The sequence below is a fragment of the Bufo gargarizans genome, chromosome 4 (genome assembly GCF_014858855.1).
Source record: "Bufo gargarizans isolate SCDJY-AF-19 chromosome 4, ASM1485885v1, whole genome shotgun sequence".
NCBI lineage: Eukaryota > Metazoa > Chordata > Amphibia > Anura > Bufonidae > Bufo > Bufo gargarizans.
Window position 1 is genome coordinate 113,601,630 of NC_058083.1, and position 25,864 is coordinate 113,627,493.

Consider the following 25,864-nt stretch of genomic DNA (forward strand, 5'->3'; position numbering starts at 1 on the left):
GCAGATGAAGTCATTGTGCAGTGACCGTGCCGGTATACTGCAGCTCTCAATCTAGTGGGAAATTCCTCCACATTATTTTTTTTTGCACTTTAAATGTACAATGTTCACCATGTGGCATGACCCTATAGGAAAAACCAAGCACGACCACTACTGGTGGATTGCAGGGTGGTCATAACCATGGAAACGAGCAGTGTATAATGCCATGGAAAAATGAATCCAGCCAGCAAAGGAAGCAAAATGGACAATCACAATACATTAGTAAGTGCCTTGTATTAACTTTCTCTACATGATAAATGCAATTTCCTGAAGTGAGACAACCTCTTTAACGTCCATTCACACGTCCGTAGTGCACTGCGGATCCGCAATACACCTGGCAGGCACCCCCATAGAACTGCCTATTCTTGTCCGCAAAATAGAACATGTTCTATTTTTTTCGGGAGCCGCGGACCGGAAGATCGGGGTAACGCACCGGAAATGCGGACAGCATACAGTGTGCTGTCCGCATCTCTTCCGGCCCCATAGAAAATGAATGGGTGCAGACCCGTTTTGCGGACGTTTGAATGAAACCTTAAACAGCTGATCGGCGAGGTGCTGGGAGTCTGACCCCCACCCACAGGAGAGGTCAGCAATACTCTAACCCCGGAAAAACCCTTTAATCATGCAGCCCCAACTACTACCTTCAGAGTTCTCCCCAGGCAGGTGAATGGGAACAGACTGCATACTTACTGTATATACTGGCGTATAAGACTACTTTCTAGAAAATATTTTCTAGAGTGGGGGGTCGTCTTATACGCCGGGTATGGCGGGAGCTGCAGTGCCAGGACGCCCGAATTATCAACAGAGAGAGCCCGGGCTATTGCCTTGTATCCCCAGCAGCTGAGAGCTGCGATGTAACCCACGGCATATGCCCCCCCTGTGCTGTACCTTGTATACCGCCCCCTGCTCTGTATCTTCTATGCCTCCCCCCTGCTCTGTACCTTGTATGCTCCTTGTACCGCCATCCTCCCGGCCGCTCGCATCTCGCTCCTACGCATGTGCAAGATTTCATGCGGCGAGCGTGGATACACGGGATCCTCACGGCCGCTCGCATCTCGCTCCTGCGGGAGATCTCCGTGCGGCAAAAACAAAAACATGTTCAGGGTATAGGTGGCACATGTTTAGGGTCTGGGAGGCAGGGAGGGAGGACAAGGAAGGTGGTGGGATGCAGGGATGGTGGTGATACCATGGGATGGCGGTGGTACCTAGGGATGGTGGCGGGATGCAGGGATGGCAGTGGTATCTAGGGATGGTGGTGGGATGCAGGGATGGCAGTGGTATCTAGGGATGGTGGTGGGATGCAGGGATGGCAGTGGTACCCAGGGATGGTGGTGGGATTCAGGGATGGCAGTGGTACCCAGGGATGGTGGTGGGATTCAGGGATGGCAGAGGGATGCAGTAATGTACTGCTGTGTGCTGAAAAAGGGGTAGTCTTATACGGCGAGTATATCCCAAACTATATTTTCAGTGTAAAAGTTAGGGGTCGTCTTATACGCCGGCATACACGGTATTTTCATTGGCTCTTGAAATGGTCATTACCACACCCCACACTGCTAGATTTCCTCATACCATGACTGCCTCACTGGTCAGTATTGTGCATCAGTGTTTGTAGGTTTCACTCCCGGTTTTGGCTTACAGAGAAATAACAGAAAGGGACATATAGTAAGTACCTGATCTTGGCTCACTGATGCAATATACAGGTGAAACTCGAAAAATTTGAAACTCGAAAAATTTAGAATATCGTGCAAAGTTTACTTATTTCAGTAATGCAACTTAAAAAGTGAAACTAATATATGAGATAGACTCATTACATGCAACGCAAGATATTTCAAGCCTTTATTTCAGGCATCCTTAAACTGGGCCCTGCTGTAGGCTGTTCAGGCATGCTGGGAGTTGTAGTTTTGCAACAGCTGGAGGGCCGCAATTTGAGGATGCCTGCTTTATTTGTTATAATTTGGATGATTATGGCTTACAGCTTATAAAAACCCCAAATTCTCAATTTTGAGGTCCCCTTTGCTCAGGGGGTATGGATATATTAGCTGACTAGTGTGACACTTTGAGCCTAGAATATTGAACCTTTTCACTAAATTCTAATTTTAAGCTGCATGTATGCAATTCCTTTTAATTTGCATTACTGAAATAAATAGACTTTTGCACGATATTCAAATTTTTCGAGTTTCACCTGTATGGCTGTGTGAATGAGGTCTGCAGTTAATATGTCATTGTATAGGAAAAAAAGTGACAAAAAATAAAAATAAAAATAAAAATAAAAAAAATATATGTTTCTCATTCTTCCATGTTCTGTGTTATGGGAATTTGTTCAATAAATAACATTTAACCCAAAAAAGAATTCTCCAGAGGACAGAAAACGTCAAATATGTGCAGGGGAAAGAACAGACAAACGAGTGGCCAGCAGAGGTAATTACTTAAAGAGGACCTGTCACCACTCCTGAGTCTGACAGGTTTGTTTTAATAGCTTCATACATTCCCCATGTAATAACAATTCTGGAACATCTATTCCTATTTCTTTGTGTTGTACTATTCCTTTATTACTTCTGCTAGACGTTATGAATGAATTGCTAGCAGTCCGCAGTAAGGGTACAGAGGGGTGGTAACCAGTTGGAGGAGGGGGGGGGGGGTGTACCTGTACAGTTGGAGGGGGGGGGGGGGTGTACCTGTACAGTCCGACAATGGCAGCACTGATTGGATAGTCAGTCTGTGCAGGTACACGGATAGTCAGTCTGTGCAGGTACACACCCCCCCCCCCCCCACTTATGGCTGCAGCTAACAATTATTTTAGTAATCGAGTATTCTACCTATTAATCGAGTAATATAATAAGAAAAAATTAACAGACTGTTTTTCTTTATAAAAACTCAGACCCCCTGCCATCAGTCCCCAACACCCTTCGTTTCCCCCTGTGCGATCAGCCCAAGTGCATCAGCTCCACTATCCCCCAGTGCCATTAGCTGCCACCCCCCTACCAGTGCCATCAGCTAAAACTAAGACTCATCAGATGAAATGATGATCGGACACGTCCAGCATCCACCTCACATCAGGTCAGAGAAGTCTGCGGACAGATCTATAAAGCATCCTAAGCCCTTTGGGACTGCTCAGGGATTGCTGACACCATTCCTGGCATATCTCTATAGGGCTGAGTGGCCTCTGCATGGGCTGTGGTTTCAGGTAACCTATAGATAGGGCCAAACAGGTTTAAAGGGGAACTCCAGCAGAACGATCATGCAGCGATGGCCTGGAGCCACACCATAAGCTCCATTCATTCTGTAAGTCAGGTTGTCACACTGGAGGACCCCGCACACATCTTTGACAGAAAGTCGTTCAGGCCGGATCCCCCCTTTAATCAGGATGCTCTGAGGAGCCATTAACATGTCAGACCCGGTCCTCTGGCAATGTGCAGGGAGTGTACACAGCCTCCCTGCATCGCTGGTACCTGGTTCCCAGTCTCCGGTCCGGTGTCCCAGAATCCCGGCCGGCTTTGTTGTCTCTGTGAACCCAGCTAGCCAGTCAACGGTGGGCTCCGGTGTGGACTGCTTCCCTTCCAGTATAAGCCCCAGTGCACGAGTCGCACCGCCCTTTCACTGCGTCTCTTTTCTCTCAGGATGCGGTTGTCAAGCGGAGCTGCCGGTAACCAATCACAATCCGGAGCACCAGGACCCCAGGCAGAGCTGGCTGCAGATTTGCCTGGGAGGCTGTGGTACAAATTATGGGGATGTGAGGCAGGTCATGTGACCACTGCAGTGAGCAGACGCGGGTGACCGCGGAGCGGTGAGTAATAGCAAGCGCTTTACTTCAGCTCTGTGGTCACATGACACAAACAAAAATGTTTGCATCGAGGATTTCTTTGTGTCTATTTACTCAATTCAATCGAGTAATCGTTTCAGCCCTACACCCAATTTCTTACCTCTGTACCCTTACTGCAGACTGCTAGCAATTAATTCATAACTTCTAGTGGAAATAAAGGAACAGCACAACATAAAGACATAAGAATAGAGGCTTCAGAATTGGTATTACATGGGGAATGCATGGAGCGATTAACATCAGGAGTGGTGAAAGGTCCTCTTTAAAGTTTGGGATTACTTACATTCTGCGAGATATGAAGACCACTACTTTAAAACACAACCTTTAATATCTAGTTTAATACCAAAGACCCAGATAGATAGATAGAGAGAGATTATATATATATATATATATATATATATATATATATATATATATATATACACACATACATACATACACACACACACACACAGGTCCTTTAAAAAAAAATTTGCATATTGTGATAAAGTTCATTATTTTCTGTAATGTACTGATAAACATTAGACTTTCATATATTTTAGATTCATTACACACCAACTGAAGTAGTTCAAGCCTTTTATTGTTTTAATATTGATGATTTTGGCATACAGCTCATGAAACCCCAAATTTCCTATCTAAAAAAATTTAATACAAAAAAAGTCAACCTTCAAATAATTATGTTCAGTTATGCACTCAATACTTGGTCGGGAATCCTTCTGCAGAAATGACTGCTTCAATGCGGCGTGGCATGGAGGCAATCAGCCTGTGGCACTGCTGAGGTGTTATGGAGTCCCAGGATGCTTCGATAGCGGCCTTAAGCTCATCCAGAGTGTTGGGTCTTGCGTCTCTCAACTTTCTCTTCCCAATATCCCACAGATTCTCTATGGGGTTCAGGTCAGGAGAGTTAGGAGGCCAATTGAGCACAGTAATACCATGGTCAGTAAACCATTTACCAGTGGTTTTGGCACTGTGAGCAGGTGCCAGGTCGTGCTGAAAAATGAAATCTTCATCTCCATAAAGCTTTTCAGCAGATGGAAGCATGAAGTGCTCCAAAATCTCCTGATAGCTAGCTGCATTGACCCTGCCCTTGGTAAAACACAGTGGACCAACACCAGCAGCTGACATGGCACCCCAGACCATCACTGACTGTGGGGACTTGACACTGGACTTCAGGCATTTTGGCATTTCCCTCTCCCCAGTCTTCCTCCAGACTCTGGCACCTTGATTTCCGAATTACATGCAACAGTCCAGTGCTGCGTCTCTGTAGCCCAGGTCAGGCGCTTCTGCCGCTGTTTCTGGTTCAAAAGTGGCTTGACCTGGGGAATGCGGCACCTGTAGCCCATTTCCTGCACACGCCTGTACACGGTGGCTCTGGATGTTTCTACTCCAGACTCAGTCCACTGCTTCCGCAGGTCCCCCAAGGTCTGGAATCGGTCGTTCTTCATAATCTTCCTCAGGGTCCAGTCACCTCTTCTCGTTGTGCAGCGTTTTCTGCCACCATTTTTCCTTCCCACAGACTTCCCACTGAGGTGCCTTGATACAGCACTCTGGGAACAGCCTATTCGTTCAGAAATTTCTTTCTGTGTCTTACCCTCTTGCTTGAGGGTGTCAATGATGGCCTTCTGGACAGCAGTCAGGTCGGCAGTCTTACCCATGATTGCGGTTTTGAGTAATGAACCAGGCTGGGAGTTTTTAAAAGCCTCAGGAATTTTTTTTCAGGTGTTTAGAGTTAATTAGTTGATTCAGATGATTAGGTTAATAGCTCATTTAGAGAACCTTTTCATGATATGCTAATTTTTTTTTTGTGTTATGGGAATTTGGGGTTTTCATGAGCTGTATGCCAAAATCATCAATATTAAAATAATAAAAGGCTTGAACTACTTCAGTTGGTGTGTAATGAATCTAAAATATATGAAAGTCTAATGTTTATCAGTACATTACAGATAATAATGAACTTGATCACAATATGCTAATTTTTTTAGAAGGACCTGTATAGGGTGTGAGGCGATATCCCTATATTAAAGGGCCCTGCCTACAAATGGAATAGCCGCCCCGATAGGGGCGATCCAGTGTCTTGTGCCTTCTGGTGACAACCATATGATAACGAAATATATTGACAATTTTTGAATATTATTTCTTTTTTCATATATATGAGAAAAATGGCGGCACCAGCTGAATGAGAACAATGTGGGTGCACGTTCTCAAGAAAAGAGACTTCTTACCCCAATAATAGTCCAGAAAATGAACGGCACTCCTTTAGATGATAAAAAAAAACAACTCCTTTATTCACCCGTCCGGTGCAATGTTTCGGCTCAGCACTAGAGCCTTTTTCAAGCCTTGAAGGGTCAGGGTCAGGTTATGTTTTCTCGACTATATATATATATATATCTGGGTCATTGGTATTAAACTAGATATTAAAGGTTATGTTTTAAGGAGTGGTCTTCAGCGATTCCCATAGTTGTCTACCACTATCTATAATTGTACCCACTGACGGGTTACGGTCTAAGTTTTATTCTGTGAGATATGAACATTTTACAAGGCGCTGTCTTGATGAGCAAGCCCACGACCACTAGGTGCGCTGGAAGCTCCACTGTTTCAGTAGCATCCATTGCTGTTCCCACCCACCTGGTGATCGTGGCTTAGTCTCATCTCACCTTCGTAACGACGAGACAATGCAAAATCCATTCAGGTCTTTTTACCATGTTACAATGTACTATAGTTTGTTCTCTTTTTATTACTGGGGCTCAGGTAAGCAGGGAACACATGATCTGTGTGCTCCCTGCCATCCTGATAACAGTGATATTAGGAAAATGGCTTGACCATCTCCAACATTCCGATTAAAAGCAATAGAGCGGTGGTTATGGACGATTTACACAATGGTTTCTGGTACCCCTATTCTTCTGATTGGTGGGGGTTCCAGTGGTCAGACCCCTCCAGATATACATTTATCTTTAGTTCTGCGGATGGGTGATGATAAGTTTTGTTTGTGGGCCAACCCCTTCAAGCGTATACACATAGGTAGTAGGGTTTCCGCAAGAGGCCTTTGCAGTTTTCCACTCAGACTCCGCCGCAGGACAGCCATGTTGTAGACTTCAAAACTTTCTGTATGAACTGCATTCTGCATGGATTTTACACTGGGTTTTGAAACCCCCAATTATATGTGGAAGCTGCTTATTATTGGGGCCCAGCAGTCTGAAACCTCCATAATCAGCAGAATAAGGCCCCTTTCACACAGGAGAGTTTTCCGCGCGGGTGCAATGCGTGAAGTGAACGCATAGCACCCGCACTGAATCCTGACCTATTCATTTCAATGGGTCTGTGTACATGTACGTTTATTTCACGCATCAGTTCCGCAAGCAAGTGCGGATGCAATGCGTTTTTTCACTGATGGTTGTTAAGAGATGTTGTTTGTAAACCATCAGTTTTTTTTATCACGCGCGTGAAAAACACATTGTATCCGCATGGAAAAAAACTGACCACAAGCTTGCAAAAGGGTGCGAGTTTCACTGAATGCATCTGGAGCTAATCCGACACGATTGTGTGAAAGAGACCTAAGGTATCCAACAGCAGAAACCGCTGCTATTTCTGCAGTGGCTTTCCATTTTGAATTCTGTGGTCCCGCTCTCGGTTTCTCTCCATTAAATGGCGCTAAGCAGTGAGTGTGCTCCCCCCTAGGCTTTCTGAGGTGTCCACGCCAAGAATACACATAGACATCCTAGGCGTGCACTGGAAAACCACACAAGAAAAATCCTTGGCTGCACGAACAATGGTAGGTGGTTTCAGCACAATTTTCTGCTCCAAATCCGAGCTGAAACCCAGGCCAAAAATCCGTCACATGACCATGACCTAAGGGCCCCTTCACACACGGCAGATTTTGTTGCAGAAAATTTCTGCAACTGAAAATTCATTCCATTCACCTGAATAGGGATTGCAGAAATCTACTGAAGGTGCTATCACTATGTATGGGGCTCTTATGAGGGCAGGAGGGCACTGTGTATGGTGGAGACTTCTAGGGATACTACCCAAGACGAAAGTTCTAGCTCCCCAGAATTGTGGCCTGTGACTAACCATGTGCACAGATCCCACCCCAACTATAAGGCGCACATAGGAAATGCCAACAAAGGGTCCCGCAGAAAGTAAAAAAATCTTTATGTTTGAAACGCGTCTGACACTGGCAGTCATTAGAAAAATGCGTTCTGGTGTATTATAATCTGATTTGGAAATAAAGTGAAGGCTAAAGGTTTCTATCCGATGCTGGACGGTTTCTTGAAATGTCCAGTGGGTGACTAAACTGAGGGGGACACATTATGCTGGGTGAAGGCAATAAGGGAGATTCTCTAGGGGCACCATGGCACTAAGGGGGTTATCTTTACTGTGTAGGGGGACTGGGCAGGACAGCGGTGTTGCCTTCAGAGATGCAGCAGTGTGGTAAACATGCTGCAGGAGTTGTGTCTCTACTTTCTATCAAAGCTTGGAGTTATGAGTAATGGGGTTGTCTGAGATTTTGACACTGCTGACCTCTCCTCTAGATAGGTCATCAATATCAGATCAGCAGGGGTCCGACTCCCGGCACCCCCGCTGATCAGTTGTTTGAAGAAGCTGCGGCACTCCTGTGAGCGTTGCGTCCTCTTCCTATGTCAGTGACATCACGTTCATTAGACACATGGCCTAGGCTCAGCTCAGTCCTAGTCAATGAATAGGGCTGCGATGCAATACCAATGGATGGCACTGTGCTTGGCATGCTGCAAGGAGGCCGCCAGGGTCCTCCTCAAACAGCTGATCGGAGCTGGACCACCACTGATCAGATACTTATAACCTACAGTCATGTGAAAAAATTAGGACACCCTTTGAAAGCATGTGGTTTTTTGTAACATTTTTAATAAAAGGTTATTTCATCTCCGTTTCAACAATACAGAGAGATTAAAGTAATCCAACTAAACAAAGAAAACTGAAGAAAAGTCTTTTCAAGATCTTCTGTAAATGTCATTCTACAAAAATGCCTATTCTAACTGAGGAAAAAGATAGGACACCCTCACATGTATTCCCTCTTAAATTGGCTCAGATCTCACACAGGTATATCACACCAGGTGCACATAATTAGTAGATCGTTACTCTGCATGTTGAATGAGGCTTGCCCTATTTAAACCTCAGACATTTAGTTTGGTGTGCTCCTGACTGTTGAAGTGAGAGTGAGCACCATGGTGAGAGCAAAAGAGCTGTCAGAGGACTTCAGAAAAAAGATTGTAGCAGCCTATGAGTCTGGGAAGGGATTTAAAAAGATCTCAAAAGATTTTGAAATCAGCCATTCCACTGTCCGGAAGATAGTCTACAAGTGGAGGGCTTTCAAAACAACTGCCAACATGCCCAGGACTGGTCGCCCCAGCAAGTTCACCCCAAGAGCAGACCGCAAGATGCTAAAAGAGGTCTCCAAAAACCCTAAAGTGTCATCTCGAGAACTACAGCAGGCTCTGGCTACTGTTGATGTAGAAGTACATGCCTCTACAATCAGAAAGAGACTGTACAAGTTTAACTTGCATGGGAGGTGTGCAAGGAGGAAACCTTTGCTTTCCAAGAGAAACATCGAGGCCAGACTGACATTTGCCAGAGATAAAGTTGACAAAGACCAGGACTTCTGGAATAATGTTCTTTGGACAGATGAGTCCAAAATTGAATTATTTGGACACAACAGCAGAGGACATGTTTGGCTTAAACCAAACACAGCATTCCAAGAAAAGAACCTCATACCAACTGTGAAGCATGGAGGTGGAAGTGTCATGGTTTGGGGCTGCTTTGCTGCAGCAGGACCTGGTCAGCTCACCATCATAGAATCCACGATGAATTCTACTGTGTATCAGAAGGTGCTTGAAGAACATGTGAGACCATCAGTTAGAAAATTAAAGCTGAAGCGGAACTGGACCATGCAACATGACAATGACCCAAAACATACTAGTAAATCAACCAAAGATTGGCTGAAAAAGAAGAAATGGAGAGTCCTGGAATGGCCAAGTCAAAGTCCAGATTTGAATCCCATTGAGATGCTGTGGGGTGACTTGAAAAGGGCTGTACGTGCAAGAAACCCCTCAAACATCTCACAGCTGAAAAAGTTCTGCATTGAGGAGTGGGGTAAAATTTCCTCAGACCGATGTCGAAGACTGGTAGATGGCTACAAGAACCGTCTCACTGCAGTTATTTCAGCCAAAGGAGGTAACACTCGCTATTAGGGGCAAGGGTGTCCTATCTTTTTCCTCAGTTAGAATAGGCATTTTTGTAGAATGACATTTACAGAAGATCTTGAAAAGACTTTTCTTCAGTTTTCTTTGTTTAGTCGTATTACTTTAATCTCTCTGTATTGTTGAAACTGAGATGAAATAACCTTTTATTAAAAATGTTACAAAAAACCACATGCTTTCAAAGGGTGTCCTAATTTTTTCACATGACTGTATACTCAGGATAGGTTATCAGTGTCAAATACTCCGACAACCCCATTAAAGGTCCATGTGAGCATTCCTGATGCATGGGCGCACTAGATGTATTCAAGCTGCAGTCCAACACTTTCCTAATTTACTGTACAAATACCTTACCTGTATGCTCACATACAATATCTTCAATTTACAGACTGCACTACTGAAAGATTATATGTCCTGTTCCAATTTCAGAAGCAATGGTGTCCATTCATGGGACCCAAAACACCCACCAGATTGATGTCCCCTCAACAACCACAACTATAGTATTCAGAAAAGGTAGGAAGCAGATACTGATGTGCTTGATGTTTTACATCCACATAAGATCCCCATAACTGTTCAGAACAGGCCGTGTCCTCACTCGAACCTCAGTAATGAAACCTCAAGTGACCTTATTTTAGCATGGAGATCTTAAACAGTTTTCACTGTGCACTAAAAGGTCTTTTCCTCTGGTAGGTGGCCTCCTGTAAGGGTTTCTATTTCTAGATGGCCGGCTGCACTCACACAGGTATATCTTTGTCCATGTAGGATCAGTATATTTGCCCTAGGACTGGAAGACGATCTCAGACATGATCCATACACTGGGGACAACAAAAGATATATACGGATCCTACATAGATAGTGTGAATACCGCCGCAACAAAAAGTTCTTCACAAGGGACAAATGACTGCAGGACCCTGAAGAGACAAACAGCAGAACGGGGGCTGGGGAGCCAGTGAAATACATGCCCCAGGAGACCACAAAGAGATTGTTAATAGAAGGATTACATTACAAATAAAGCCCCCTAGAAGTGCTAGAAGACAACTTCCACAATCCTCATCTCTTCGACCCATGGGAACGGACTCATTCTATTCCATGTTCCTTCCGATGGTATCTCTATGAGGCATCATACAGTACAACCCCTTGAAGCACTACCATATGGCTTGTGATTTTTTTATTTTTACCCCCACACCGATGCTCATGGAAACAAAACAAAAAACTGTGTAGAGTTAGATGCGACTCTGGTCCAACAGCAGGACATGAGTTCTATGTTTGTGAGGCGCGAGTTAGGCTGGGTTCACACGGGCGTGTCCGGATTAGGTCCGGATGCGTCCCGGTGTATTGCGGCAAACCCGCGCGATTAGGTAGGCAATTGCAGTCAGTTTTGACTGCGATGGCGTGCCGATGTTCAGTTTTTATCGCGCGGGTGCAATGTGTTTTGCACTTGCGTGATAAAAAACCGACTGTGGTACCCAGACCCGAACTTCTTCACAGAAGTTCAGGTTTGGGTTAGTTGTAGTGTAGATGGTATTATTTTCCCTTATAACATTGTTATAAGGGAAAATAATAGCATTCTGAATACAGAATGCTTAGTAGGTGGTCAATTGAGGGTTAAAAAAAATAAAAAAAATTAACTCACCTTCTCCTCTTGATCGCGTAGTTCCCGGTCTCTTCTTTAACTTCTTTAATGATGAACTACCGGCTAGGACCTGTGGTGACATCAGATCACATGCTCCAATCACATGGTCAATCACCACGGTGATGGACCATGTGATCTGACGTCACCAAAGGTCCTAGCCGGTAGTTCATCATTAAAGAAGTTAAAGAAGAGACCGGGAACTACGCGATCAAGAGGAGAAGGTGAGTTAATTTTTTTATTTATTTTTTTTAACCCTCAATTGACCACCTACTAAGCATTCTGTATTCAGAATTAGGGATCGACCGATTATCGGATTTACCGATATTATCGGCCGATATTCAGGATTTTGAACGTTATCGGTATCGGCATTTATTTTGCCGATATTCCGATAACGTCCTGGGAACACAGATCGCGCTGCTGACAGCGCTCTCCGTGTTCCCTCTGCAGCAGCACAGGGGAGAAGGAGCAGTGTCTCCTCCCCCTGTGCTGCTGCTGCCGCTCCAGCCAATAGGAGGACAGGGGACAAGAGGAGGGGAGGAGCTATGGCCACTGCGCCACCAATGAAGCTTAATCTCACATTAATTCATATACAGGAGGCGGGAGCTGCAGGATCACATAGCCGGCTCCTGGCCTCTATGAGCTGTAGCTGCGATCTGCGGTAGTTAACTCCTCAGGTGCCGCGGATCGCAGCTACAGCTCATAGAGGTCGGGAGCCGGCTATGTGATCCTGCAGCCAGCTCCCGCCTCCTGTATATGAATAAATTAGAGATTAAGCTTCATTGGTGGCGCAGTGCGCCCCCCCCCCCCCCAAGCCCCCCAGTATCAGACATTGGTGGCGCAGTGCGCCCCCCCTCCCCCCCAATATTAGGCATTGGTGGCGCAGTGCGCCTTCCCCCCAAGCCCCCCCCCAGTATTAAGCATTGGTGGCGCAGTGCGCCCCCCCTCCCCCCCAGTATTAAGCAGTGGTGCGCCCCCACCCCAGTCGCAGTGCGCCCCCCACAGGATTCCCTCTCCCCTGCTCCTCCGATCGGAGCCCCAGCAGTGTAATGCTGGGGCTCCGATCGGTTACCATGGCAGCCAGGACGCTATTGAAGCCCTGGCTGTCATGGTAAGCTCCATGCTGCTGTGTGCACAAAGCACACAGCAGCAGGGACAGTGTGAGCTCCTATTCACCCTGATAGAGATCTATCAGGGTGAATAGGACAAGGGTTCTAGTCCCTAAGGGGGCTAAAAGTTAGTTTAAAAAAAAAAAAAAAGTAATAAAAATAAAAACACCAAAATATTAAATATAAATGAAAAAGAAAGATTTACAAAAAAAATAAAAATACACATTAACAATAAACATTAATTTTCAGCAGATTTGTGGGAATTTTAATTTTTTTTTCAAAAATGAAAATTCCCAGAATATCGGTATAAATTATCGGCTATCGGCCTGAAAGTTCACAAATTATCGGTATCGGCCCTAAAAAATCAATATCGGTCGATCCCTAATTCAGAATGCTATTATTTTCCCTTATAACCATGTTATAAGGGAAAATAATACAGTGACTAGACTGTCACCTAGCAACCATGCGTGAAAATCGCACCGCATCCGCACTTACTTGCGGATGCTGGCGATTTTCACGCAGCCCCATTCACTTCTATGGGGCCTGCGTTGCGTGATAAACGCACAATATAGAGCATGCTGCGATTTTCACGCAACGCATAAGTGATGCGTGAAAATCACAGCTCATGTGCATAGCCCCATTGAAATGAATGGTGCCGAATTCAGTGCGGGTGCAATGCGTTCACCTACCGCATTGCACCCGCGCGGAAATCTCGCCCATGTGAACGCAGCCTTACAGATCCCAGGGGATGATGAGCGATTCCACTAAGTGCACCCTGCTGTGGATGTGCTGGGGTCTTTCATCAGATTGTTTAGGGGTCCAATCCTCGGCACCCCTGACAATCAGATGTTTGAAGGGGTCGTGGCGTTCGCTTAATGGGCTCGACGCCGATACCAGGCATGGTTCCACGCTATCAATAACTGCATCTGGTTATACAGCTTACTACAGCTTTGTTCAAGCAAAGGAATGAATGAGTGTGCTGGATCCAGATATCAATGACGGAGAGGCATCGTTCAGGGGGTGGGGGGACACTGCTGCCCCTTCAAACAGATGTTCACTTGGCCAATTCATATTACAGGCTCGGATAACCCCACATTGTGGGGATATTATTTAACATACCTTGAAAGAAGACATTAAATTAAAGGGCTGTCCGCTTTCTTTCTGAATCAATGACTGATCCTCAGGATAGGTTATCAGAACAGTGGGGGGCAGACTCACAATAGCCCCACCGATCAGCTGTTTAAAGAGACTGTAGGGATCGTATGAGCACTACCTCCTCTTCATTGTTTACTCACTTTAAAGGGGGGGGGGGGCCGTCTTATTGGAGTGAATGCCGGGAGTCAGCCACCCAAAGTGATATGGATGACCTATCCTGAGTATAGTTCATCAATAATAAAAAGATTTTAAAAAGCGGACAGCCCCTTTAATGGGGGTTCTCAGGGTTTATTTAAAATGGCCACCAGCAACTTGCCCTAGAACATGAGCAGGACTGGTTGCCTCCACTTGCAGAGCTGTCTTGGGGGGTGAGGGAGCAGAGCCTCACTACACATTGGTGAGTGTTCCTATCAGGCTACTCAGACATGATGGCATACCATAGGCAGGATCACATCATTGCCATCTATCGAAGAGAAGTGTAGTGAGGCCTAGCTCCTTCAGCCCTCTAGGCAGTTCTGCAAGTGGTGGCAACCAGTCCGCCTCACATTCTAGGACAGGTTGTTTGGCAGCCATTTTCAATCATTCACAGAGAACCCCTTTAATGAACTGGTCAAATCTTGGGCCGGCTATGCACACCTTTGGTGGCAAATTTTTTTTTTTTATTACAGCATTGTACTCATTTTGAGCTATAAAAAAAAAAAAAATCTTTCAATTGGTCTTTATTAAAAATGTTGAGCTGTTTTCCCTGCACAGCTTTGAGTTTATCTACCTGCAGGATCTGTTTCCTCTCTGCCAGGCAGGCTTCCTTATTTCTGCTCTCTGACCTTATAGACCAACCTAAAGTGAAAGTACCATTCACACAGCTAGACCGTTAACTCTTTGTGGTAGAACAGCTCAATAGTTTGAATAAAGACCAATTAAAAAAATTATTTTAGCCCAAAATGAGTAAAATTCTATAAAAAAAATAAAGAAATAATAACAATCCTCAAAGGTGAAAATGGCCTTTAAATCTATGCCTGCTATGAGCAAGTGTAGAAATCTACTCTAATCTGCACCAATTTCTGGTGCAAATTATAGTAAATTCTGTCTGCAGGAGGCATTGGCCCATCCCCTCCACCCTACTTTTCTCATCAACGTCAAAAGTGACAAGTGAAGCGTAAAATGGCAACGAGCCACAAATTACCATGCAAACGTACGCCTAACGTGCAAATTTCAGAGCCAGGAATGTGGTGCAAAGTGTAATAACAAGACGGTAGTTATTGGCACTGTATATCACGTGTGTAATAACTTATGGAACCCTTCCAGATAATGCTCAGTGCAGCCGTGCAAGGCAGGTCCTTCCAAATCCACAGAAACCCTCTGATAACACACCGACCATGGCATGCTGCCCTCTTTCCATTACATCCAGCACGTGCACAAAACTATTTATAGGAGGAGGGGCACAGGGAACTCGGCTTGGGTGGCATCATAGGACGGTAAGGTTTACTGTTACTACAGTCAGACGCTTTCAACACAAAGGCTCTGTAGTGGCCTCACTAACGGAACAGGAAGGACGGCGATTTCCCCACCGCAGTCATCACTAGAGTAATTCTATAGACGTAGGTGCAGGCCTATATACATAGGGCTGAACAGGACATTGTCATATTATATGAGACCATGCTACAGACATGGGGGGGGGGGGGGGGTGTCATTTACTGGAGACTGGCATCTCACACACCAGTGTCAGTAAAAAGCCCTGTGGTGTAAGATGCGACCAATTTATTAAAAGGAGCAGTCCTCTTGTGCCCCAGAAAAAGAATCCTATGCCACCTAGGAGACTTCAGTTCCAATTAGCGTTAATTTTCTAGTACAAGTTATAGTGCATCTGTATGGCACCTTTTCCGCTAAGCGCCACCCACTTTTAGAAAGTGACAAGAGGAAGCTAAAACTTGAGAAGTGGCTAATTTATGTGCAAAAAGCAGTTTGCTTAAAAAAAAAAAAAAAAAAAAAAAAAAAAAAAAAAAAAAAAAAGGAGGACAGAAAACTGGCTTAGGCTACTTTCACGCTCGCGTTTGCTGCGGATCCGTCTTGTATCTGCACAGACGGATCCGCACAGATAATGCGAACGCTTTCTATCCGTTCATAACGGATCCGTTTGCATTATTCATTTTAAAAAAATGGATCCATCTTGACTTACATTGAAAGTCAATGGGGGACGGATCCGTTTTCAATTGCACCATATTGTGTCAGTGAAAAACAGATCCGTCCCCATTGACTTACATTGTAAGTCAGGACGGATTCGTTTGGCTCTGCATTGTCAGGCGGACATCAAAACGCTGCAAGATCCTTTTCCATTCAGAATGCATTGGGGCTGAACTGATCCGTTTTGGGCCACTTGTGAGAGCCTTGAAACGGATCTCACAGGTGGACCCAGAAACGCCAGTGTAAAAGTAGCCTTACATATTTCAGCTCGATTCACATGACCATGTTTGGTCTAAAAAAACATGGCCACATCTCCCAGACTGGCCGCAGCTAGCCCGACCCGAAGTGACTGTATCACAGTGAGTTATATGATAATCGCTGGTCTGCTGTACTGTGCTCACATGAGAATATGAGTGCCGCCTCTGGCACCCGTGCCATAGGTTCCCCACCACTGCCCTAAACCTATAAATTACACTTTTTCTTCATCTGCAGAAGAATTGGGCTTCTTTCACACCTGCGTTAGGTGCGGATCCGTCTGGTATCTGCACAGACGGATCCGCACCTATAATGCAAAACGCGTGTATCCGTTCAGAACGGATCCGTTTTGAATTACACTGAAAGTCAATGGGAGGCGGATCCGTTTTCAATAGCACCATATTGTGTCAGTGAAAACAGATCCGTCCCCATTTGACTTACATTGTAAGTCAGGACGGATCCGTTTGGCTCCGCATCGTCAGGTGGACATCAAAACGCTGCAAGCAGCATTTTGGCGTCCGCCTCCAGAGCGGAGTGGAGGCTGAACAGAGGCAAACTGATGCATTCTGAGTGGATCCTTATCCATTCAGAATGCATTGGGGCTAAACTAAGCCCTGAAACGGATCTCACAAGCGAACCCAGAAACGCCAGTGTGAAAGTAGCCTTAAAGGGTTTCTGTCATCAGAAAAATTGGTATTAACCTGGCTGACATTAGTGATGTGCTAATGTCAGCTGAACATAACTATATTAGTCCCATGACGCCTGCGCCGTCCATTCAGTATTCAGCGCAGGCGCAGAAAGGAAGCGAACGTCCTTCCCTCACTCCGCCGAATACTGAATGGGACGAGATTTCCCCGGCAGACACGAGACCAACGCTGGCCTGGTCCTGTCAATCAAGTGTAGAAGGGCGTGGAAAGACGCAAGCGAACAGAGAGAACGCCCCCCCCCCCCCCCAGAGGCTCATTTGCATATTATAAGTTTGTTTTTCTAAATAACGGCGGCACGCAGCGAGATGGCACGCACTAATATAGTTATGTTCACATCGCTAATATCAGTCAGCCTTATACCCATTTTCCTGATGACAGAAACCCTTTAAAGATAAGTATGATGCATTTTTGTTTTTCCCGCCTTTTATGCAAATTAACATAAGACTCATCTCTTACTTGTGTGACCAGAGAAGAGTCATTCCCTCAGAGTCAAGCTCCTCAGCTCCGCCTAAGAAACACCCCTGTAGATAAAATCTCACGCATGCGCAATACCGGCAAGACAACATTGCGTAAGTATTTCCGTGATATCGCGTGATCTACGTAGTGCCTGCAGTAATGCGCACTCCCTAATTACTTCCCCTGAAGCGGAGCGACTTCCTCCAGTACTTTGGAAGTTTGCCCAGCCGTGGTCCTTTGGGACAGCCTATGACCAGTGGCGTGCCAAGGGGGGGAGAAAGGTCCGCCCCTGGTGTCAGATATACAGGCGGTGCAGTGCCACGGCATCAGGCAGCCAACTGTCAGTGGGAACTAACTATGCGCCATCTTCTGTCGCAGGGGGAGCGGATAGGTGCGAACATTCCAGCACGTAGCGGCGTGAGGGGGAGGGGACATACTTTAGTGTATCTGATTGGCCTAACTAAGAAAAGGGCAAGTGCGTGATTTCGGGTGATTTTACAAGCAATGACAGAAGATTTGCTGTCAAAGTCTAGGGGGAGGGAAATGGGCTCTGATGGCGTGAGGGGAAGGAATTATTTATGGAAATGAGCAAAACGGCGGTAAATCTTTAGAGGGCGATTATAATAGGACATGTCAGTCCTGAGAAGGTTATGGATGGGTCGCTAGGATCTATCAAGGTAGACAAGCTTGAAGGTACTTTCAGTTTTATAGGAGCTCTACAGGTCCTTCTTAAAAAATTAGCATATTGTGATAAAGTTCATTATTTTCTGTAATGTACTGATAAACATTAGACTTTCATATATTTTAGATTCATTACACACAACTGAAGTAGTTCAAGCCTTTTATTGTTTTAATATTGATGATTTTGGCATACAGCTCATGAAAACCCAAATTTCCCATCTTAAAAAATTAGCATATTTCATCCGACCAATAAAAGAAAAGTGTTTTTAATACAAAAAAAGTCAACCTTCAAATAATTATGTTCAGTTATGCACTCAATACTTGGTCGGGAATCCTTTTGCAGAAATGACTGCATCAATGCGGCGTGGCATGGAGGCAATCAGCCTGTGGCACTGCTGAGGTGTTATGGAGGCCCAGGATGCTTCGATAGCGGCCTTAAGCTCATCCAGAGTGTTGGGTCTTGCGTCTCTCAACTTTCTCTTCCCAATATCCCACAGATTCTCTATGGGGTTCAGGTCAGGAGAGTTGGCAGGCCAATTGAGCCCAGTAATACCATGGTCAGTAAACCATTTACCAGTGGTTTTGGCACTGTAAGCAGGTGCCAGGTCGTGCTGAAAAATGAAATCTTCATCTCCATAAAGCTTTTCAGCAGATGGAAGCATGAAGTGCTCCAAAATCTCCTGATAGCTAGCTGCATTGACCCTGCCCTTGATAAAACACAGTGGACCAACACCAGCAGCTGACATTGCACCCCAGACCATCACTGACTGTGGGTACTTGACACTGGACTTCAGGCATTTTGGCATTTCCCTCTCCCCAGTCTTCCTCCAGACTCTGGCACCTTGATTTCCGAATGACATGCAACAGTCCAGTGCTGCGTCTCTGTAGCCCAGGTCAGGCGCTTCTGCCGCTGTTTCTGGTTGAAAAGTGGCTTGACCTGGGGAATGCGGCACCTGTAGCCCATTTCCTGCACCCGCCTGTACACGGTGGCTCTGGATGTTCCTACTCCAGACTCAGTCCACTGCTTCCACAGGTCCCCCAAGGTCTGGAATCGGTCCTTCTCCACAATCTTCCTCAGGGTCCGGTCACCTCTTCTCGTTGTGCAGCGTTTTCTGCCACACTTTTTCCTTCCCACAGACTTCCCCCTGAGGTGCCTTGATGCAGCACTCTGGGAACAGCCTATTCGTTCAGAAATTTCTTTCTGTGTCTTAGGCCTAGTTCACACGAACGTTTTTTTTGCGGGTGTACGGGCCGTTTTTTTGTGGTCCGTATACGGTCCGTATACGGAACCATTCATTTCAATGGTTCCGCAAAAAAAACGGAATGTGTTCCGTATGCATTCCGTTTCCGTATTTCCGTTCCGTTGAAAGATAGAGCTTGTCCTATATTTGGCCGTAAATCACGGGTCGTGGCTCCATTCAAGTCAATGGGTCCGCAAAAAAAACGGAACACATACGGAAGTGCATCCGTATGTCTTCCGTTTCCGTTCCGTTTTTTCTGAACCATCTATTGAAAATGTTATGGCCAGCCCAATTTTTTCTATGTAATTACTGTATACTGTACATGGCATACGGAAAAACGGAACGGAAAAACGGAAAGGAAACGGAAACACAATGGAACCCAAAAACGGAACAACGGATCCGTGAAAAACGGACCGCAAAAAACAATAAAAGCCATACGGTCGTGTGAACTAGGCCTTACCCTCTTGCTTGAGGGTGTCAATGATGGCCTTCTGGACAGCAGTCAGGTCGGCAGTCTTACCCATGATTGCGGTTTTGAGTAATGAACCAGACTGGGAGTTTTTAAAAGCCCCAGGAATCTTTTGCAGGTGTTTAGAGTTAATTAGTTGACTCAGATGATTAGGTTAATAGCTTGTTTAGAGAACCTTTTCATGATATGCTAATTTTTTGAGATAGGAATTTTGGGTTTTCATGAGCTGTATGCCAAAATCATCAATATTAAAACAATAAAAGGCTTGAACTACTTCAGTTGTGTGTAATGAATCTAAAATATATGAAAGTCTAATGTTTATCAGTACATTACAGAAAATAATGAACTTTATCACAATATGCAATTTTTTTTAGAAGTACCTGTATTAGTGTCATCACCTTAGGGTCTGCCATGGTCCAATCTCTAGGGCCTTAGTGCTGCTCCCCCAGCCACCTGGCTATAAAGGGGACTGCAGCTAGCCCAACTGTCGTAAACAGTCCCTTGTACAGCGGGTGGCTGGCGAGGAGATATAGCGAAGGGGATACAGCATATATCCAGCACTGTGCTCCATTTATTGTCAGGATCAGTGAGGGTCCCAGAAGGCAGACCACCTGGGATCACACAGTGATGGTGTATCCCAGCGACCTGCTATGACAGCTATACCCACTTCCAATTAAGCTGATCCACGACCAGTAGGTAATAGATAAGTTAGGCTGTATTGACATTGTGCATATTTGTGAAAAACTGCACCAAAAACAGCAGATGTGAACAAAGCCATAAGAGCCTTTGAGAATAATTGTAATGTTTATTAAAGGGGTCATCTGATCTTGTCATATTGATGGCCTGCCCTCAGATCAGCGGGGGTGCTGTTGGAGGAGGTCAGTGACATCACATGGATCCTGGGCTACAATACCACAGCTGCTATCCAATGAATGGTACCGTGCCGTCACTGCGCTCACAGCTAATCGGCGGGGCCCACCATTCAGATATCCTGATCATAGCTCATTAAAATTAAACACCTTGAATACCCCAAGTATGCCTGGCCTACAACATATGGAGAGCTGTCAAGTGGACCAGCGAGCCTCCATCGGGCCCCACTACTAGAGAAAGCACATGGTAGATGGGGGCCCTGTTCCAGATTTAGCATAGGGGCCCAGGATCCTCCAGCTGTACCTCTGAGTACACAGATTACAACCGACAAGCTCATTTTTAATCTCAAAAGATGGATTACCGATGATGGATGAGAGGAACGTCACATATACATACACGTAGACCGATCAAGGGGTGTGGCACAGACAGGACCCCAGATAAGTCACCCATGACCCTCATTCTGGGTCCCCACATGCACAATGCCGACCCCCGGCATGAATAATGCAGCGTGCTCCCAGCCTGAGCAGCGTGACCGCTAGTTACCTCCGCAGGCTCACTGTGTAATTGGTTTCCTTGGTGACCGGGGCTGGAGGTAATAAAAGGGGGAGAGAGGAAGGGCAGTAACTCACCCTGGTGACGGGAGGACCGGCCGCTGATGGACGCTACGTACGAGGTGCCCGCCGCTGCCGGTATCACCGCCGTGAACACGCACTGCAGCCTGCGACGCCGACACCACGTCTGCAGCAGCCAATCAGCGGCCGGAGGTGCGACCAACACGCCTTGCCCCGCCCCCTCACATCCTTCCTCTACAGCCATTGAAGATAGAGAAGGCGACGAGCTGATTGGCTGCGGGAAAGTGGCGCGTTATGGGGATCTGTTTGCGGACGTCATGCGGGGCGGGGCCGAGGTTATTAGAGGTCAGAAAAGGCAGCTGGAATGTGAAGTAATATGTACATGTGTAATAATAATACAGAGCGCCCACGTTACCGCCTGTCACCGGGAGCCCGCCACACGGGCACGTGGTCTAGGGGAATTCACGATTTTCTACATAAAGCTGATGATCGTATTAAAAGGGGATGTGGAGAAATCGGGACTTCCAGAATCTGCACCGCACTTCTCAGTCAGATCAGGGGTGCATTTCAATGCCTTGATCTTTAGGGTTCAGGTTACTGATGACCCAGTCAGCACAGGCCATGGGGATCGGCTGATGGGATGAAGCTGCACAAGAGCTTACAATCTGTTACCATTGTTTGTCCCCAGGCCTTCGGTCATGTGGCGCCCTGTGCGGCAAGTCTTCACAACCATTGTAGGGAATGAAATGCACTCAATTAGTAGCATCAAATTTGATATGAAACAACTTAATGGAAAAACAGAACGCACAGCGAATTCTTAGAGGGGTCGTCCCACCTGGGACATTTCTGACATCAATAGGATATGCTGTACATGTCTGACAGGTGCAGGTTCCACCTCCGGGGGACCTTCTCCTATCTCAAGAACGGGGGCCACAAAGAGGATGGAAAGCAAGCCGCCCCTGCTTCACTGCCATGTGACTTCTAAAAGACAGCTGAGCTCTGCCCAGGGTTGTCAGCCAGAATTTCTCTTTTTTCTGGACAACGTATCTCAAAATCACGGGCAGCCAACCTTTTTTTACGGTCAAATTGGAAAATCATAATAAATAATATAGCTCAATATACTGATGATAACTCATTACCACCAAAATAATCTAATCAAATACCCCCAGCCTCAAAAAAAAATAAAAAAATAAAAATATCACAGACATCTTTTTTTCCCACAGTCACCTATTTTAACGAACTGTCCAGAAATGTTTGGACAGTTGGCAACCCTGGCTCTGGCTAATTCCCATAGCAATAAATGGAGAGGATGCAGTGCATGTGCAGTGTGCTTTTCTAAGATGCAGTGGAAGTGGTGCCACATCAAGCTCATTGTACTCATACAGTACCAGAACCAAGAGCATTACATAAATACAGCATGGTACAGTGTAAAACTACAGCTCCCAGTATGTCCTAAACAGGTGTAAAGGTATGCTGGGAGTTGTTTCACAAAAGAGAATGCTACCAGTACCACCCATCATAATGCTATAGACCATGGATGGCCAACTTGAGTGTAATGACCGGCGTCACGCAAAGGGAGGGAAAAGGGAAGGCCCTGCCCAAGGGAGAGGGAAAGGTGGTGACCCCTGACTCACCTTGCGGCTGGCACCTGACGTCCCTAGACGGGTTCCTCACCCGTGCGGCGATCACGTGCCTAAACCCTGGCTTTCCCTAAGATGAGCCCTAGGTAGTGAACGGGGCGGTGGGATCACTAGTCCGCACCAGTGACACTAAGAGGAAAAACACCAAGGAGAGGAAAGACAATACAGACAACATATAATCCCAGGTGGGCGACAACAGCAGACCACAAAGGCCCAACAGGGATCCGGAGGGTAACGTTCTGGAACAACAACCAGGGAACGCAGCAACACAGCTCCAGTGGGTCAGTATAGAAGTCCAGGCAGGAAGCTCTATATCTGGCAACCAGAGAAGTGGGAGAGGGGAATATAAGGAGGTTGGGAGTGCTGGACAAGGAACAGCTGAGGAGAAGGAACTACGGATCCCTGAGTGAGACAAAAAGGATTGCAAAGCAAACCCAGAAAGCTACCATAAAGAAACAGCCCTATCTTTCTACATAGAGCGCGCAGCCAACCGCTGCGACTTCCTGACCCCGGGTATAACGGAGTCAGGCGTGGTTCTTGACACCCTCGTGACATTGAGGCTCTCCAGCTGTTGCAAAACTACAACTCCCAGCGTGCCCAGAGTACCTACAATTATCAGCCTACAGCAGGGCATGGTGGGAGTTGTAGTTTTACAACAGCTAGAGAGTTGCAGGTTGGCCATGCCTGCTATAGACCAAGCAAGAGACTACATCACTGATCAGACACATTCAGTAACAGAATCAGAGCTATGGAGTTAGGGCCCCTACAGCATGCAGTACTTTTTGCTCCTTTTTTTGCCAAAAATCCTGAACACTTGCCGCAAGGCCGGATCCGGAATTAATGCCCATTGAAAGGCATTGATCCGGATCCGGCCTTAAGGTAAACGTCGTTTCGTCGCATTGCCGGATACGACGTTTAGCTTTTTCTGAATGTTTACCATGGCTGCCGGGACGCTAAAGTCCTGGCAGCCATGGTAAAGTGTAGCGGGGAGCGGGGGAGCAGCATACTTACAGTCCGTGCGGCTCCCGGGGCACTCCATAATGACGTCAGGGCGCCCCAGGCGCATGGATGACGTGATCGCATATACACGTCATCAATGCGCCTGGGGCGCTCTGACGTCATTCTGGAGCGCCCCGGGAGACGCACGGACTGTAAGTATGCCGCTCCCCGCTCCTACTATGGCAACCAGGACTTTAATAGCGTCCTGGCTGCCATAGTAACACTGAAAGCATTTTGAAGACGGATCCGTCTTCAAATGCTTTCTGTACACTTGCGTTTTTCCGGATCCGGCGTGTACCTCCGGCAAGTGGAGTATACGCCGGATCCGGACAACGCAAGTGTGAAAGGGCCCTTAGAGTATTGGAGTCAGAGTCAAAGCTAGTTTTCGGTGGAGTCAGTAGAAATGTACCGACTCCAGCGTAAAAAATATCTGTTATTAATATTGTATAATGAATTTATTAACTTTCATATAAATTGTGAAACGTTTAGGAATCTTAATCATAAATATATTATGTTCTATCGATCTGAAACCCTTATTTATCCAAAATAATGATAAGCAGGGTGTTCTAGTGGTGATAGATGATCAGTTCTCATCTCTTCTGTGTGCTCTCCTCTCCGTTGTACTATAAACAGTGATAAGCAGGGTGTTCTAGTGGTGATAGATAAGAAGTTCTCACCTCTCCTCTGTTCTCCATTATCCTTATACTATACACAGTGATAAGGAGGGTGTTCTAATGGTGATAGATAATCAGTTCTCATCTCTTCTGTGTTCTCCCCTGTCCTTATACTATAAACAGTGATAAGCAGGGTGTTCTAGTGGTGATAGATAATCAGTTCTCATCTCTTCTGTGTGCTCTCCTCTCCGTTGTACTATAAACAGTGATAAGCAGGGTGTTCTAGTGGTGATAGATAAGCAGTTCTCACCTCTCCTGTGTTCTCCATTATCCTTATACTATACACAGTGATAAGCAGGGTGTTCTAGTGATAGATAATCAGTTCTCACCTCTCTTGTGTTCTCCCCTGTCCTTATACTATAAACAGTGATAAGCAGGGTGTTCTAGTGGTGATAGATAATCAGTTCTCATCTCTTCTGTGTGCTCTCCTCTTTGTTGTACTATAAACAGTGATAAGCGGGGTGTTCTAGTGGTGATAGATACATAAATACAGGACCAACCAGGGCAAGGTTAATCATACACGTATTTACAAATGCCTATGCAGGCAATAGAAACCTATCTTGGCCCGAGTTAAATTAATACTTCACTTTTATTAGACAAATCATTAAAAAGTGTCACTGATAATTGTGATTCACATCTGAAAGAACACAGACAACACACAAAATAACCTGCTGGGGTATTAAAAACACAGTTTATGGCCCACTGTGAGAGATGGTATATATCATCAATTGGAGGCGATATATATAATCACTCACTCCAATGAAAGTGAGAACAGCAGAGAAGCTGCCGCATGCCCACAAGGTGTGATGTTAGTAAGTGCTGGCTAGACTTGATTGATGTAAACAAATGTCAATGGTGGGAGACTGATGTCATCATCACACCATATACATTAATGGGCTGTTTGACAGTCTACTATTTGCCAGCACACAGGGCACTTATCATATGTGCCCTGGACTAGAAAGTGTGAGCTACTGTTGGTGCCAATGAAATACCAGTGAAACGACCCCAGCCACTATTAATTGTTGACTGGGTGCGTTACCACGTCTCTGAATGCTATTACCAACGCAAGTTGGTTAGCAACAAAAGGCAACAAAAGGCAACAAATTACACAAATTGTTGCCCTTTATTTGTGTGGGGGGATTTGT

The 25,864-nt window shown here is 45.8% G+C and overlaps 1 protein-coding gene across 2 annotated transcripts in view; it reads right to left on the bottom strand.

Moving 5' to 3' along the window:
• The window catches only part of ACSL3 (acyl-CoA synthetase long chain family member 3), a 133,231-nt gene that overhangs the window by 100,064 nt on the left and 7,303 nt on the right, over positions 1–25,864 (bottom strand). The window contains exon 1 of one of the 2 annotated variants that reach the window (XM_044291485.1): positions 21,464–21,576. The exons of the other annotated variant lie outside the window; for it this stretch is intronic. The gene's annotated coding sequence lies outside the window, so the exon portion shown is untranslated. Of the gene's footprint in view, positions 1–21,463; positions 21,577–25,864 lie in introns of those variants that run through there. 2 annotated transcript variants of the gene reach the window in all.